Below are 6,000 nucleotides of genomic sequence, written 5' to 3' on the forward strand. Positions count from 1 at the left end.
TCTGAGGAGGAAGAGACAGAGTCTCTGGGGTCAGCCGGAAGTGTGTGTGGGTGACTTCTACTTCCACAGCCACAAGGGCTTGACTGAAGGCACCCAGCTAGTGCCACACGAGGATTGATGGTCCGATTTATCCAAACAGAATGGGCATGAGATGAGATGGAGAGGACGATTCACCCAGCCGTGGACCAGACTCAGATGCAGGAGGATTCCTCTCCACAGATTCCCGGATGGTAAGGGCCAGACACCATTTGCACAGAGTCTGTGCTCCTGTTAAATGGAACTAGGTTTCACATGGTTTCCAACTGTTCCTCGTCACGCTCCGAACACTATGTGAGAATAGATATGCAACAGTTTTATTGAACATTAGGTGTTTTCTATTGTACTTTTACTGTGTAGAGTACACACACACATTATGGAATACATACATCTACAGTATATGCATATGTAAATGTATGATTGTGGTATATTTTTAGATATGCTGCATGTGTGTTTGCGAACTGGAAAACATCTAATAAGATGTTCGTTCTACTTTACTTTCTGCCTGTCGACCTTGCATACTGCTGTCCTTAACAATCATTTATCCAAAGCCAGATGTTCTAGGAAAACAGAAAAATATACAAAGCAATTTCTTTGCCATGTCAATTTTATTCTTTCTTATTTAAACCAAATTTTATTTGTGTTTCATATTATTTTATATATTGGGACCATATTTAAAAGCAAAATATACAACAATAAACCCAACAAAATGGACTTTCTTGAAAGTCTGTTCTTCTGGGACCTATGACCATCTCCCAGGAACAACTCCAGGCATGATGCCAGTGATGGAATAAAATTCTACCATCTACAAAATAAGATGTATGCTGTCATGGAGAATCCTGCAACCACAAACAGACTACTGTTCCAGTGGAGACTGTGTAGACATAATTACACTGAAATGCTATTTCATAGCTGAATTGTGACTCAGAAGGACTGAAAGGCTAGCTACATGCAGGTCAGGCGAAAGGCCTTCTTTTGAGGTGAGTCTCAAAGCCACACATCGGCATTATTCTTGTGTTGCGAGCCCTTTGCACACCCAAACCAACTCATCATTCTTTACTCCACCTGACTCACTTGTTGTCCCTGGCTGCCAGTAAACCCCTGTTTGTGTATAAGCACCAATGTGTCAGCAGACGGTCGAGTGTGCTCCATTACACTTGGACCTCTGGCTGTTTTTTTCTCTTCTCTCGTCTTTTTTCTCCTCCTTCTTTCCCTCTCTTTCCTCTTTCTCATCCCTGTTTCTCTCTCTCTCTTCCCCCATCTTCACTAACAGTCTGCAGACAGAAACAGAGACACTGAATGAAATGACTTCCCTTTGTGAACCTACTGAGAGGAGTCAAGTGAAATTTGACCCATATTCCCTTAAAGAGAACCTTCCTCCATTGCACCCAGAGCTTATGAATGACTTTTCTGCTCCAGGACTGCCCTAGAGTAACTATTACATTATTCTAAAGCCTGCTCTCCTCCCAGCATGGAAGGGATTACATCTGAGTGACAACCTTTGAGCAGTTTTCTTTTGCAGTATCTTGAGACATGGATTAGAGTAAATGACTGTGTTAAGTGCCTTTACTTTACTCGTCTGAGTCTCAGTCAGTCTCAGAGTGTGATGCAGGAGTGCATGTACGTGTTTGGGTTCCTGTATGTTTGTATTTACATTTGCATCTAGTCATTTGGCAGACTCTCCAATCCAGAGTGACTTAGTGACCAAGTTTCTGTCAGTGTGACCAACTTTGGTTTCCCACATTGTCAGACATGAATTCTCTCTCTCTCTCTCTCTCTCTCTCTCTCTCTCTCTCTCTCTCTCTCTCTCTCTCTCTCCCTCTCTCTCTCTCTCTCTCTCTCTCTCTCTCTCTCTCCCTCTCTCTCTCTCTCTCTCTCTCTCTCACTCTCCCTCTCTCACTCTCTCACCCCTTCCCCCTCACTCTGGTCTAGACACCTCACAGCCGAACAATCCTGAGACAAACCCCGGAATGGAGCCAGGCTGATAAAGCTATTCCCATCTGTCAATCAAACCCCAAAGGCCAGAGTGATCTCGCAGGGCAGGCCGTGTGCCTACACACTGCCACTCCAGCCTCTCACGCCTCCGTGTCTCTCCCACCACACTATGCCCTGGCGGAGGTCCTGTGATAGTGGATTAGCATCAGGTATCAGTGGTGAGACTGACAGAGGAACCACAGCATGATTAAAGGGAGTTTGTGGACTCAGTCAGCGGGACTGTCACATGGGGACCACAACCCTTGGAGAGTGCTCGCTGGAAAACAGCTTCAAATATCCAGTTACATGAGAGCCAATTTCTTCAAATCTTCAAATCACACCATGTTTAGTCGCAACGTACTTGGATTGATTCTATAAATAAAGCCAGAGAGCTATGTTTAAAGATGTCTTTAGCATCAGCAAAGCATGTATATGTGTGTATATATGTGGTTTCTGAAAATTAAACAGGAATGTGAAATCTTCATTGACTTTTACACTAGCAACGAATTATTATTGGATGCACATAACTGTGAGATAGCTGAACCACAGTGTTAGTACTAGCTGACTACAATCCAATTCTGGTTAGTATATAAACAAAAGTTAAACATAGCATTCATTGTGCTATTACACGTGAACAAGAAAGCTTAACTGAACTGAGAAAAATATTACTCTGCAGATCATTGCAGTTGAATTAATGACCAAATAGGAGCAAACTGATTCATAGCTATACATACACATCTACACTAAAACCATCTGCCTCCCTGGCAGACTTTAAACGGTCTAAAACTCTACCTGTTCATACCGAGGAGATAACACAAACAGCCATCTTAACTGTGGGCCTGCCCACTCACTTCAGTCATCAGAGGACAGATCTCTGTGTTTTCTTTTGTGGTGTTTGCTGAAAGGCCTGTGTGCCAACCATGCATAATGTTACTGTTTAAATTACATGTTTATGTCTTTTCTTTCTTTTTTTCATTGGAAGCACGTTTCTTTTAAGACTTTTCATTTTCAGACACTTTTCTGTTCTCATGCCCATCAGATCCTTTCTATCCTACATGGCTAGCAGTCTTCACAAATTAAATGAAAGATTTACAGAATATTTAACACAAAAACAGACCAGGTATAACGTCTGGAGATCTGTCGGCTGGAGGTTTAACATCTTTGTTTCTTTTTTTTTGGCTGGAAGGAGTAAAGGGGGTCTACCACGTCACGTCCGAGTCAGGAGGAAAGAAAGTGAGTTTTGTTCTAGAATGTTCTTTTCACCTTTTCATCTGCCTCAAAGATTACGCTTACAGCCATTAGAAAGGAAATCAAATGTGTAAATGCTGAAGACCCTTGAGTCAGCTGGGGTCACGGCCTGCGTCTGCGAAGAAAGACTCAGGGTTGAAAACCGCTCTAATAGCTTAAAGATGCTACTACTTGGACTTCAGAGGAGGGTGACACGCATTCTTGTGAGTATGGCTGCTACAGACCTCATTACCATTAGTGAAAATTACCCAGCACACCATCGTCGCTGGTGCTGCCATCTCCCTACATATCACCCCCAGACACCTTACTAAATCTCTCCGGACAAGAGCATATTTTGCTAGTGATTAGAGACAGCCAAAGTATGGTGGTTGGTGGTCATCAAGCTGGGGGGCCTTCCTGCGTCCTCTTACTACAGTCTTCTAGAATATTCTTTGTGGGAAAGATGGTTGGAATATAATGTATGTTGAGCTGATGGATTCATGGACTGATAGAAAAAGACAGATGAAGTAAAGACTATTGAATGAGAACTGCACTTTTACTGGAAATAGCATTCTGGTTTTGAAAGAAGAATTTCCGTTTTTTAAGCTGATTTACTTCAGGAGAAGCTGTTATACATAAACATTAGTGAAAGAGGAAGGTGTTAGACAAGACTTTTGTAATAGATGGGCATTTCAGATCTTTGGAAAATGAATTAAACACTACTGGACACATGTGGGCTTCAGGTAGAAGAATATCATGTTGTCACCTCTGAAGAGAGAGGTGTGTCCAGCCTCAGTGTGTCCAACTTCAGTGTGTCCATCTTCAGTGTATCAAGCTTCAGTGTGTCCAGCCTCAGGGTATCCAGCCTCAGTGTATCCAGCCTCAGTGTGTCCAACTTCAGTGTGTCCATCTTTATTGTGTCCAGCCTCAGTGTTAGGGACCTCTCATACACACCTCTTGTGTTATAGAATCCCTCCCAGATGCCTGCTGGAATATAAAAACGGACACTTAACACCTAGAACTTGTGCAGCTAGTGTGAGTTAATGCAAACACCGGGACCCGCAAAATGTCTGCAGCACGTATATCTGCAGCGATACTAACATTGGTAATAAAGGGACTAGAGTGAGTGGTATTAAGGAGGAGAAGTGAGAAGCTTAGTGAGGGGTATGGGTTCGCACTGCTGTAGCTTAGTGACGATGGGAATGTGTTGGATCTCAGCTGCTGAATGTCATACTGATAACGCAACCGTAGGAGGAACAGACATCATGCTTTTGGCACTGCCACCAGTGACATCATGCCGTTGCATCAACGTTTGCACTGACGTCATATCCTGTCTCATGGCACCCATGAGGGTTTTAGAATGTGATTGCGTTTAGTGAGAGTATCTCTCCAGTAGGAAACAGGGACATTTTTATCCACCGAACTCAGAAAGAGATACAATGAAAGCCTTGATGATGTAAGAGGCCACTGCACATAAGAACAAAAAGAAGACAGAACTTTCCGCTTCAGTAATCTGAATGAAGTTTAAAATGAAGTTTATTTCTGAGCATGTATCACTTTTTCCCCTTGGTTCTGTTTTTAAAGGTAGTGCAAGTATCTCACATGTTGTGACCGCAGGCTTCAAACCAGAACTGCGCCGTGAGCTCGTGAGTCTGGGACCGAGACAGCCCACAAACAGTCGACACATCGCTCTGCTGAATTTAGGGCTACATTATGCTGTTTCCCCTCACCTCTGTCCCTCTTCCTGTGGAAATGGAATTGCAGGAGCCCACTGATCTGTGTTCAGTGCCCCGAAGAAAAGCCATAAAGGTTTTTTTTTTTAAAGGGGGAGTTCTCTGACCTCACGCCTTCATCTATGTATTGGAGGAGACAGTATCCCAATTCAAGGCCATGGGATTGGTTTTATTTAGCAGTCTCATAATGGTCCCAGCAGCAGCAGAAACCATGCTGTAAAAACACAGCCCTGTGGCTTTATGACTGGTACCCAACTGCAAGTACACACACATTCACACACACACGTACACATGCACATGCACACGCATGCATACACACATACACACATTCTCAAATGCATACACATTCATGCAGATACATATGCACACACACAAACACACACACATGCACATAAATACATGGAGCAATTTGTCTGCTGGTTTCACACACACACACACACACACACACACACACACACACACACACACACACACACACACACACACACACACACTGAAATGTCATTATTTTAGGAACAGTAGGCCTACTTCCACTATGGAAATGGTACCACTAATGTTGGAAATATTTCTACTTTATATGTAGAAATTATATGTATAAACTCTTAAAATATTTACACTATAGCAGCGTTATATTCCCTCTTAATCTTTAGCCTGTTGCAAAATAGTAAGACGAAAGTGTTCAAATAAAATCATTAAGTTCAGTGTGTGTGTTGTGCTTGTGTGGGTTTGTTTATACATACCACTGATAAAGATACTGTAAATTATACTTATCAGGGCGATACTTCATACTGCGGTCGTTCCATACCCGTGAAATGAGCTAACGACTTACAGAGCAGCTGTTATCTTGAGCTGCATTTTTCCACTCTCTGTTATTATTCCAACCAATGGCGTGAGCCAGCTGTGAAATGATGTCACGCTGGTGGCCCTTGTCAGACGGGACATGGTTTGTTTGTGAGCCGTGATTATTTGTTGATCTCGGAAATCTGCTAAAATGCCCTAATGTTGCGTAGCCATCAAAGCCAAGCATAAT

The 6,000-nt window shown here is 42.9% G+C and overlaps 1 long non-coding RNA gene across 1 annotated transcript; it reads left to right on the plus strand.

Moving 5' to 3' along the window:
* The first annotated feature begins 131 nt into the window (after window positions 1-131).
* LOC113584229 lies at window positions 132-2,453 on the plus strand. Its single transcript, XR_003411394.2, has 3 exons — window positions 132-230; window positions 796-1,016; window positions 1,969-2,453. It is a non-coding gene; the product is annotated as an uncharacterized LOC113584229 (long non-coding RNA).
* The last annotated feature ends 3,547 nt before the right edge of the window (window positions 2,454-6,000 follow it).

This window comes from Electrophorus electricus, chromosome 11, assembly GCF_013358815.1.
Source record: "Electrophorus electricus isolate fEleEle1 chromosome 11, fEleEle1.pri, whole genome shotgun sequence".
Lineage (NCBI taxonomy): Eukaryota > Metazoa > Chordata > Actinopteri > Gymnotiformes > Gymnotidae > Electrophorus > Electrophorus electricus.